The following is a 12453-nucleotide window of genomic DNA, read 5'->3' as shown; positions in this document are numbered from 1 at the left end:
TGTGTGTACTCTCAGTCCATGTATTCATATGTTCATAAACTGATAAACAGAAAAAATGTATATTTCTTGGGTAAGAAATATACATTAAAATGTAATGGTTAGTAAAACCACAGAAAACGACCCTGTCGAAAATATGTAATAATACAGTATTAAAACAGCTAGAAGTCACAAAAAAAGATATCAGCAAAACTCTCCAGCTAGGAATTTATACCACACAGAAGCTAAACTGTAAAGCAAAGAACTTTATACTACAAAGCAGTGAAAACTATACAGCTAAGAAGTTTGTACTGCAAGGCAGTGAAACTCTCAAACTAACAATCAACATGTTCAATATACACTCATCATTGAAAATTCAAAAACAGTTAATTGTTTAAATCTTATAACATTGAAAATATCAAAACATCCCTTCCACTTTGATATTCCCTCTAGGTTCTTACACACAAAAATCAGACTAGAAGATTTGTGTTGAGGTGGATTCTTCATCTTAGAAAGACCAGCTTTATTATTCATCTTTCTATTTCTTTTCTGTCACTTTATACCATTAAATAATGTTAAATTCAAACTAGTTACATTCACGTTCAAGACAATCCATCCTTCTTCATTTAGCAGTAAATAATCCACATATATTCATTCTTGTCGAATAATCCATTTTCCTTAATTCTCATTGGTTAATCCATCTTCCTTCATTCTTAATAACTATTTATCATTCAAGCCTTGAAAATATTTCATATTTCATTAATATTTATTTTCAGTAGATAATTCATCCATGTTAAATAATCCACACCCTTTCATTCTCAGTAGATAATCCATTCTACCTCATTCTCAGCAGATAATCCATTCTACCTCATTCTCAGCAGATAATCCATTCTACCTCATTCTCAGCAGATAATCCATTCTACCTCATTCTTAGCGGATAATCCATTCTACCTCATTCTCAGCAGATAATATAACCACCTGTTATTCCTTCTTGATAAAAACAGGTCATTTGAATTCCCCAAAAAAACATGGCTAATTACTATGTACAGTACAGCTGGATTTCTAGTTTAATACTGTAAAGGTTAAAGGTAGATTGTCTGTATCACTCCTTCTTGTATCTCCAACGAAGAAGAGTTCCATTTTTGACTCCCTGACTTTTAGTTGGATTTCTACCTACATCAGTGAAATAATTTCTCCAGAAAATCTTTGCCATGGGAATCAGTTCCTGGCATGTAGGTTACAAGGTCCAGAATATTTGTCAAAATAACTGAGAATACCTCTCTAAAAGGCCTATGAGCTGACATGAAATAATTCTGTACGATTATCAGCAATATTTCTGCAGAAATAATATCTATGCATTAATGCTAACTTGGCAAAAAAGATTGGTGGTGGCAGAAAAAATCCTTCAAGATAGGAGATGTTAAGATTACAACTTTTTGACAAGAGCTAACATATATTACTGGATGTATAAACGTGGATTAAAGTGGATTAAGTCATGGCCTGATAAACGTGGATAAATGGTAGCTGAATTAATGTGGATTGTACGTTGTTGTGTCTATATAGATTAATGGTAGCAGCATAGGCTAATGAAGATTAGTAAGTGCTGGCTTAACATGCTATTATGGTTACTGAGACTGGTGGATGGATATGTCTGGATGGCAGAATAAATTTGCATTTGTGATGGCAGAATTGATATGAATAAGTAATGGCTGAATTGATGTGGATTAGTGATTTCGGAATTTATGTGGATTAGTGATGAAATACTTGATGTGGATTAGTGATGAAATACTTGATGTGGATTAGGGATGAAATACTTGGTGTAGATTAGTGATGAAATACTTGATGTGGATTAGTGATGAAATACTTGATGTGGATTAGGGATGAAATACTTGATGTGGATTAGTGATGAAATACTTGATGTGGATTAGTGATGAAATACTTGATGTGGATTAGTGATGAAATACTTGATGTGGATTAGTGATGAAATACTTGATGTGGATTAGTGATGAAATACTTGATGTGGATTAGTGATGAAATACTTGATGTGGATTAGTGATGAAATACTTGATGTGGATTAGGGATGAAATACTTGATGTGGATTAGGGATGAAATACTTGATGTGGATTAGTGGCAGCCTTGTTGATAACAAGTTGGTGGCTACCACATTAAGCATCATGCAGGAGGCCTGTAATATCTTTTCCATAATAAATGGGGTCAAAGGTCACTATCATGACCATACAGGGCAGACTCAGATTATAGACAAACATGAATTACACAGCGTAGGGATTGAACATCACACCTCAAGTCTTCTCCTGATGTTGGATTTATTGCTCTGCTGAGTGACGATCACCACCCCATCATACTCTCAGGAGAAAATGTATTGTCTTTCTAAGGAATGGCCTCCTAAATTTATATAAATATCACTTTGATGATCCAGTAGTCTCAGTCCTGATAATCCATAAATATGTGCTTTTTTCCATTCATTCTGGATCCCTGATTTCAATAATCCATTTACACTAGCACAAATTAATCCAAGAACGGAATAATCCATTTGATCACAGCATCAACAATCCATCCATCAATGCATTGATAATAATCCATTAGTGTAGATACAGATAATTCAGTAATCCATCCACTGATAATCCATCAAACTGAGAGCATAATCCATTAATTTAAGTCCACTCATGGATAATCAAATTATTTTGGGTGAAAGTCAAGAAATTTTATTTCTGATAAAAACTCAACAGGTATCATGATCCACTATGCTCCATTTATCCATTTACTGACATTCTAACAAAGACTGTGTCACATTTTTTTTATTCTTATATCTGTTTTACTACAAACTTTAGTAACTCTCATGAACCTTTTTACAATTTATATTGATTTGATTAAAATTCAATCAGATTTGCATAAATATAAATCTGATTTATTTTATTACAATTGCACAAAAACAAAAACAGTCAAACCTCTATAAAGACCACTCAGGGAAGCAAATGAGTGTGGTCTTTATAGACAGGTGGCCTTTATATAGAGGTACAACAAATGTGAATTGTTTTACATTGAAAGTCAAATAAGTGGCCTTTATAGACAGGTGGCCTTTATATAGAGGTACAACAAAAGTGAATTGTTTTACATTGAAAGTCAAATAAGTGGCCTTTATAGACAGGTGGCCTTTATATAAAGGTGGTCTAACTTTGATTATTCTTGACCTGGATGGAAACATGCAAGGAGTCTTGCTGAGGAATGGAAGTGGAGAACCCAAGAAAAACCACAGTGGTCGAGCATGTGACCCACTGTACATTCTCACATCCCTTTAGGGAATCAAACTCTGTGAAAGTGTGAAAGCAGAGTATGCTTCCACTGCACGACTTCACCATCCAACTCCCCAAAACAGATTTCAGTACAATAACAGTACTCTCTAATGTATATTTCATGACATTATAAGAATTCTATTTGTTAAAACCCTGTTCGTAATAGATACGAAAATTTTCCTCTTCCAGGGTTACAAAATTATTCTGCCAAGGGAGATTACTCATAGTGATAAATCAAGTGACCGTTGAAGTTGATACCGAATGTCTCACTATACATTTGTCTCAAACCAATTTCCGGTATTGATTGTCAGTCAATTCATTTCTCCTTTACTTTCAGACAGAAGAAGAAATGATAAGGATTAAGTTACAGTGAATCTCCTGTGAAGAGGAAATTAAGTCATTTGGCAGTATATCACCTTTAGTCCATCCCTTTCCCTACTTTCTCCATCTCTGTATCACTACCTCCCATCCCTAGCTAATGATAGTTGTATTAAAGATGAAAGTAAATAGCATTAAGAATAAGATACAGTAAAAATGAATAATGAGGAAAAAATGTTATACAGTTGTTTCATCCTTCTAGAACTGGTCAGTACAATGCTTTGGGCCTACATTGTTGAATCCTAGAAGGTGGTGACTAAGGGAGATCCTTATTGGTTGAAATCAAAATATCAAAAACCAGGTAAGGAGGTGTGCTAACTCAAAAATTCAATCTATTTCATTATTTTCAAAACTGAATGATTTCAAATATACATGTGTATAATTTGAACTGCACCACTATTTAAATGAACTACAATGATGATTATTAGTTTTAAGAAATTTTTCTACAGATATTCCCCGAACGGACAAAAAATTCATATTGCTTATGTGTATAGTATAACAAATGTGTATTACAGTATACCTGCTTAAACACACGTGTATAATGCCACAAGTACATTTCCTCTTAACACTCACCTGGTACACAAAAACCCTATATCACAGGTGTATTGGAAGCTTGATTTAAAGTACCATACACTATAAAAATGTATGAACCACTAACATAGAACATACAAACTAAGGTATGGCATTTATATACACGAAGACAATACTTGTACATTAAGTTGCCAAGTATGACACATATACACATATACAGTATTTGTACAACTCACAACATTCCTGACCTAACTATAAACAGCCCATCCCTTATTCCTCCCCCTCGTCCTCATTTACTCGATCACCACTGGGGGATTCAGGTACAAAGGACTCACCTTCAGTCCCTGGGGTGGTGCCCTGGTCACTCCTTTGACAGTTGGGGTGCCATACATCGAAAAGATTGGATGGGCTTCGAGGCCCTGGAGCAGACAGCAGAGGTACTGGGAGGTGAGAGAGAGATCTACTGTTTAGAGACGAGGCTAAATGAAATCTGACACTCCAGCCTCTGAAGCAAGTTCTCCTGCCTGGCTCCACACTCAGACCCAGCCTTCAGAAGATCATCCCTATAACACAGCTATCATCACACATGAGGCACACAGGCCCAAGTTCCCAGCACTGAAACCCTCTAATAGATAGTCACTATCCCAAATCGTTTCTCGATTATCTAGGTGGGAAAAAAAAGACTTGATGTGTAGTGGATTCAGGTCCACTGAATTAGTACATGAGGTCAAAATTACAAATAACCCCTCTGGAAGTTTTTATAATTGAATTACATTAAAGATGATTGATGTATCTCTACACCACATTCAAATAGGATTCACAAGCTGAAATTTGATAGTTGTGAAACAGAAATATGGCTTAAAGAATATAATTGCTGTTACTTTGATCATTTCTTATCAAAAAATTTGTTTAGGAGTAGAAAAATATTCTTATACAGTAGATGTGTTTTAATATAGATGTAAAATGTTTAGTGTGTAGACATTTATTTGTAGATCTTCTAGTAATAGATCATACCAAATTTGCTTTCCCACCCCTTCCCCCTTACCCCCAAGCAACTCAAGTCATTATCCATAACCCTACTCAACCTACATACCACAATGGCTCCTTCCAGATGTGAGCAAAGTGGATCCCACTGTGATAACAGAGGGGTGGCAGATTGAGAGCAGTTGGGAGGGGGGAAGAGGTCATTAGCCAGGAATGTGTTTAGAACAGGAAAGGGAGATAAGTCATTTGACCAGAGTTTGTAATGTAGAATGCTTTGATTAATAACAGACACCCCTGGTAGCCAGCTGTGCTCTGAGTATACTATCAACACATGTAAGTGTATGCTGTTATCCAACACAAGTCACATACTCACATTTTTGGGTACAGTACACTATTTGTGGAATGTTTCTTCGGTTTAAATGCCTTATCTATATCTACACTTCCAATTAGGTATGCTTCAGTGTATAAGGTCAGTTGAGAAATCTTTTATTTCTGGAATTTTTCTACCATAATAATCTACATGCATAAAGGTATTACCCTAAATTCTTATGTGTCAAGACAAATTTTCCTAATTACTTAGCATATAAGAAACTGAGTTAAAAAATCATTCTAGCATATAAAAAACTTGCTAATAAATCAAATAATGTTGGAATAAAAATTTCCTTTTTTTTCTTTCCAGGTTTCTGCAAGTTATGAATATATATCAATTATTGATATTTAAGTAAGATTTCACTCAGAGACCTGAATATGTAATAGAATTAAACAATATTATCTCTGATTAGTCTCTAACAATTAGTGTTTAATCAATAATCACATTATCATTTTAATTTTTTTGAATGTCCAGTCAATTAAACCACTGTGTACAGTGTTGTGGACAGAAAGTCTTCTAAAAAATTTCCATCGACTTTTGTTGTTGCTAAGCATCATCATGACATTTGAATATTATAGGGACAACTGTCAATACTAAGAGGTGTATTTCAAACTGTAAATTAATTACCATGGCTAAAATAACTCCGAAACCATAACATATCTTATATACATGTATGTAGGTATTGTGGAAGGAAGTAGATAGAGTGATTTGACCGGTTGATTACCTGTTAAAGATAGGTTATATCAATTACCAGTTAAAGAGATTTTTATTTCAGCGATAATGTTTGAATATTTTAACCGTAGCAAATTCAGTGGATTAGATTTAAACTCTTTTCATCACATAAGTCACCTAGAAGGCCTGAAGCAGTTGCTAAACCGTTATCAATTAAGATCTAAACAGGGTCATTTCCATTTACATACGGTTGAACGATTTCAATATGTTGATGGTGGAGCCACATTATCTAGTAAGATGTAATTTTTAAGGTCAGGTCTGCATTAGCTCCATTGGTACTACCTCAGGTGACAATCAATTGTGGTTGTATTCTTGTGGAAAACATGTTCCCTTTATGATCTGGATGCTGTTTACTGCTTATCTCATTTTTTGTCCTACAACCAAACCATCATGGAAAGCTACCTACCAAGTTATATGATAAGCATGATAATTTCATTTTCATTATTTTGAATTTTCCACTTCTGGATAACATTATTCCTACATCCTCAAGCTATGATGTTTTAATGTTGCTGCTGATTCAATATTTAAGAGCCTAATCCTAATATCACAATTTTCATGTTTGATGTTGACAACTGACAGATAAACTCACAACACTGGGTTACAAGAGGTGTACATTGTCAACTGTAATGGGTCATCATAGTCATCTCTTTGAGAAATGTTGTATTTCTTTGTATGATGTGATGATATGAAGCTGGATGTGTTTGATGCTCGTTAGTTTGCCTGTTGGTTCAATTGTTGTATGCCTTGTTCTCATTTGAGAATATGACAATCCTTACTTTGAACAAGATTTACATGACAGGTGTTGTTGAGAAGCAAAGGACACTTACTCTTCCAGAACACCTGGTCTTATTCTCTTTGCCCTTTTTCAGGAGTCTCCATGTAAATCTTTCTGCTTTTCATATTTTGGCCTAGTTTTATTGAAACTGAGTTTTGATTATAATTATGTTTTCATGTTGGTATTTTCATGTTGTTTTTGTTCAGTGAGGTTGCCACCAGATTCTATAAACTTTGCCACAAACTGGCTGGCTAGTCACAAGACAAAACATTCAACAAACAACAAGGCAAGCTCAAGTCAAAATATCCTAATTCCAAGACCTAATTTATTACAACTCTACACATTACTCTTAAAATCAATGACTATGAATTATGAATCTGGGCCTCTCAGTTCTAGAAAAGAACTTGTTTCATTAGCATTTTGACAAATCAGGGTCATTACAGTTTGAAAAGTTTTTGCAACTTAGTAAATCACTGGTGTGGGAATTTCAATACGTCATTCTTATTAAGAAGTCATTCAATTATTTAAGCAAATGACCCATGTGACACTCCGAAAACAAGACAAAGCAATCTCTGTTCAGAAATTTCGGAACACAACTTTTACACAATGTTACTCTTTACAATTCTTTATTGAAAATAATTTGTAAAGAAAATCCCTTGTGACACTTTTTTTCATCAAAACCTTGTCAATAAATTATGACCTTACAGCCTTTGGTTCTTAAGAAGATGGTTGTTTTAGATTTTCAAGTGTATGGTGTCTTCATGAACCTAAGTTGGTATCTTTTTCTACAAACCAGCCACGTACAACGAGTCTACAATTGATTCTATGTACACATGTACCATTCATTTAAAGAAACAGTTGATGAGCTACAGATAGATGATGACTTTATGACTCCTGATTGATCCTTAAGGCCATGTCAGCTAAAATATGTGTTAAACAGAGAAAGCCTACTATAAAGAACATGCTGCAAAAAACCAGAACATAAAGATGTTTCATATAAAACCTCAACAGATAATTCTGATAAAACCTGTATATAGTGACCATTCAGATACACCTGTATATAGAGACAATCAAGATAAAACCTGTATATAATGACCATTCTTATATAACCTGTATATAATGACCATTCAGATACACCTGTATATAGAGACAATCAAGTTAAAACCTGTATATAATGACCATTCTGATATAACCTGTATATAATGACCATCCAGATACACCTGTATATAGAGACAATCAAGATAAAACCTGTATATAATGACCATTAAGATACATTTGTATATCGTGACAATCAAGATAAGATGTGTACATGATAACAATTCAAATAGAACCTGTATATCATGACCATCCAGATACAACTGCATAAAATGACCATCAGACAAAACCTGTATATAATGACCATTCAGTTAAACCTGTATATAATGACCATTCAGATACACCTGTATATAGTGACCATTCAGATACACCTGTATATAGAGACAATCACGATAAAGCCTGTATATAATGACCATTCAGAAAAACCTGTATATAATGACCATCCAGATACCACTGTATATGATGACCATTCATATGAAATCTGTACATAATGACCATTCATATAAAACCTGTATATAAAGACCATTCACATAAAATCACTCTTTAGAGATAATTCAGAAAACAACCTGTATGTAATAACTCTTCAGACTAAACCTGTTTATTATGACCATTCAGATGAAACCTGTATATAATGACCATTCACTTAAAACCTGTATATAATGTCCATCAGATAAAACCTGTATATAATGTCCATCAGATAAAACCTGTATATAATGTCCATCAGGTAAAACCTATATAAAATGTCCATCAGATGAAACCTGTATATAATGACCATTCAGATGAAACCTGTTTATAAAGACCTTTCACATAAAATCACTCTTTAGAGATAATTCAGAAAACAACCTGTATATAATAACTCTTCAGACTAAACCTGTTTATTATGACCATTCAGATGAAACCTGTATATAATGACCATTCAGATGAAACCTGTATATAACGTCCATCAGATGAAACCTGTATATAATGTCCATCAGATGAAACCTGTATATAATGTCCATCAGATAAAACCTGTATATAATGTCCATCAGATAAAACCTGTATATAATGACCATCAGATGAAACCTGAATATATAATGTCCATCAGATAAAACCTGTATATAATTACCATTCACATAAAACCTCTCTTTAGAAATTATTCAGAAAACAACCTGTATATAATAACTCTTCATATTAAACCTGTATATAATGACCATTCAGATAAAACCTGTATATAACGTCCATCAGATAAAACCTGTATATAATGTCCATCAGATAAAACCTGTATATAATGACCATTCAGATGAAACCTGTTTATACTGATCTGAAACAGAGATGATATCCTTGAATAGTGACCACACAGAAACAAATTTGTACCATCTTAAAGAAAAGGAATCTATTTAATACATGAATGTATATTGTATACTGACAAATTAAAATTCCTGTATAGAGCATAACAAATGCAGACTGACCATAGAATATAAACTACACACTAGTCACACTATACATTAAAATGATATAATTTTTTGGAAATTTTGTCACATTTTCCATGTATCCCAGTCAAACCATTTTATTCTGGATATGCATACATGTTGTGGTGTCCAGTTATCACTGGACTATGTGTATCACTTACAAGCTGCTCCTGTCCAAATAAAATATACATAAAATATGTCAGCACATCCAAGTTTTAACCCCTAGTCCACAGCATATAGCTGGGTAACGGCAAAAACATGTTTCTGGCTAAATAAAAAAATGAGTAAATGACAATAAAATTGTCACATAAATGTCAAGTGTATGTGTGTACATTTCAAAATTGTTTGAAGGCTAATTCAGTACAATTATAAGACCATGCGAGGTCAAAATGTGACAAATACATGATGTAAAGGGAGATAATTTGCCCGAGGCATACAGGATGTTGTAATGTATACACCAAATAAGACAAAAAAAGTTAAAGTATTGTGTAAAATAACAGTACTTCCTCGTGACATAAAACGCATAGAAAACTTGAATATGTGATAAAAAAACCCTTCAGTGGTCTTTCTGCCTTAATGCTATGTCTGTCTGTGCCTTCATAAATTAAGAAAATACAGAAAGACTTCCTGAAAAATTGCCATGTTCCAGTTTGAGCTGCAGAGAGATATATCAAACATTATTCACAAGTGGTAATACTCGAACACTGAATAATATTACCTTGTATCGTTCTAGCTACTAAGTAGACAAATAATATTTTAGATCGTACTTCCTGTACTCTAGCCAAAACTTAAGTTTCTACCTGTCTTTTAACTTTCTTTGTAAATAAAACAATTATATTTCTTCCTTTCTATGTGTATCTTATGTCATTTATGAACTTATTTCTGTTCTAACTGAGTTTTGTACTATTTGCTAGGAGCTATATAAATTTCCTTATCATGTCATCAATTCAATATTTCCGGGTTGATTTCTTTTGTATATATATATGCTGGGTGGTAGCTAGGGTCATTGTGAGTCAGATGTCTTCTTGTAGTAGCCGGTGGCTGCCTGATTGAACAACAAAAGGGAGGCCAATCACATGCCGTCCAGAGCAATAGGAGTAAAGTGTCTTGCCCAATGACTCTACCATGACAGCAAACACTGCTCATCTTCTCATCTTCCTGAGAGACCATTGCTGGTACAGGGCACAACTTCAGGTAAAGTTGGACAATGCTGTACTCCCTGAGCTTTTGTGAACCCTTCTGTGGATGACTTTGTTTTGAATAATATAAAAAGATAATTTACTTACATTGATTCTTTTTCATTTACTCTAATTCCTAATTTAAATATTGATGCCTGTTTTGATTAAAAATAAACAATTAATATTTTTAATGATTTAATTACAAAATTTAGTATAGAATACTTATTTATATATAATTGGTGAACATGATTTTTGTTTTTGTTTTTTTTTTTAATTTTTAAACGAATTTATTTCTAATTTATTCTTTAGTTAGTGTCTACTAAATGAAAATGTGATCAAGACCATCCTCAATGCCATTTGCCCTCATCAGTGTTCATTACTAAGTACCTGGATCGTTATCACAAACATTTGCCAGGTGTCGGCCAGGTGTAGGCGAGTCAGACGGGATCCCGCTGGCCTATATTAATCACAAATTAAGCTTCTGGGCAGAGAACCAATTAGCGGCATGTAAATATGAATTATAAACCTACCTGAATGGCTGTTATTGGACGCATCCTGAAAGTGCAAGCAGTTAGGTACTAATGTCGCACGCAATTCAATATCAGACAAAAAAGGAGAGAAACAGGCATTACCAAAACGCTGTCGATAGTCTAAAGCGCTCTTAAAGTATATACCTACCCCATCGAGATACTCCAGTCCAAAAATCGGCTCCAAGTTACGAATATAATTTTTTATTACATCCACCAGAAAGTTGAAAGGAGGTGCAATGCACAATTTCAGTTCCCTGGAACACAGACTTTTGTCAGTATAAGAATTTGCCGACGGACAATATCACAAACGATTCTGAAGTTTCTTGTTGAAGATCTTGTCATATTTGGCAACTATATATATAACATAGGTTTTCAAGTGTTGTGTTGATGCTCACACAGGGATAAGTAGCACTATTCCTCTTCCACCGACCTCCGCGGCACAGTGGTAGGTAGTACTGCTATGTACAGCAGTATCGTGGGCCCCCTGGTATGTGTGTTTGTCAGGTCCTGCATACCTCCTTGAATCTCCCAAACATTCTGCTTTCTAGGCAGAATACCCGACACTTCAGGATAAAAGGGAATCTGGTTTCAGGCGTATTTTATCTTAGTGTGTACAAGATCATGCAGGAATTTCAAACTTTGGTTGTATTTTTTTTTTTTTTTGAAAACGCACGGGGGACTTATTCCATATTTTACGTTTTATATGAAGTATCCCTGAGATCCGCTGATAAATTTCGTGTGTACGTTGCACTCCTTTACAGCCTTGTAGGCGAGTAGACAGGAGTCTGCCTTACATCTATTACTACACAATAGTTAATACACAAACGAGGTGTCAATTGATACTGATGAGTCGATAGACTTTGTATACCAGCGGAGATGCCCGCTGGTACATTCTGTCAGCCTGAAGACTTAAAGTGGTATGTAACGGCAAACTGTGTTATATATATATATATATATCAAACAGATTTTACATCACACAACAATATTATAAATACAAGCATCTAGGCTGTATCAGAATAACGTGCATGTAAAATTTCACAATTACACGAACCTCACGGACACATTAAGGATACAGGTACCTTGTCGATGTTAATCCCTCGATTCCACCTAAAACACGTACCAAATATAAATATCTAGCTACAACA

General features: G+C 34.3%; 1 protein-coding gene across 3 annotated transcripts in view; it reads right to left on the bottom strand.

Moving 5' to 3' along the window:
• LOC132548771 (uncharacterized) overlaps window positions 1-11745 on the bottom strand; it is a 59645-nt gene extending 47900 nt beyond the window's left edge. For 2 of the 3 annotated variants that reach the window (XM_060212664.1, XM_060212666.1), the window contains exon 1: window positions 4532-4667. The gene's annotated coding sequence lies outside the window, so the exon portion shown is untranslated. Of the gene's footprint in view, window positions 1-4531; window positions 4668-11456 lie in introns of those variants that run through there. The other variant, XM_060212665.1, reaches the window with a different exon arrangement.
• Between the last annotated feature and the right edge of the window lie 708 nt (window positions 11746-12453).

The sequence above is a fragment of the Ylistrum balloti genome, unplaced genomic scaffold, assembly GCF_031769215.1.
Source record: "Ylistrum balloti isolate Yb309-2 unplaced genomic scaffold, AGI_CSIRO_Ybal_v1 Utg370026, whole genome shotgun sequence".
NCBI classification, from domain to species: Eukaryota; Metazoa; Mollusca; class Bivalvia; order Pectinida; family Pectinidae; genus Ylistrum; species Ylistrum balloti.
The sequence above is the reverse complement of the archived record's forward strand: the minus strand, read 5'-3'. Positions and strand labels throughout refer to the sequence as shown.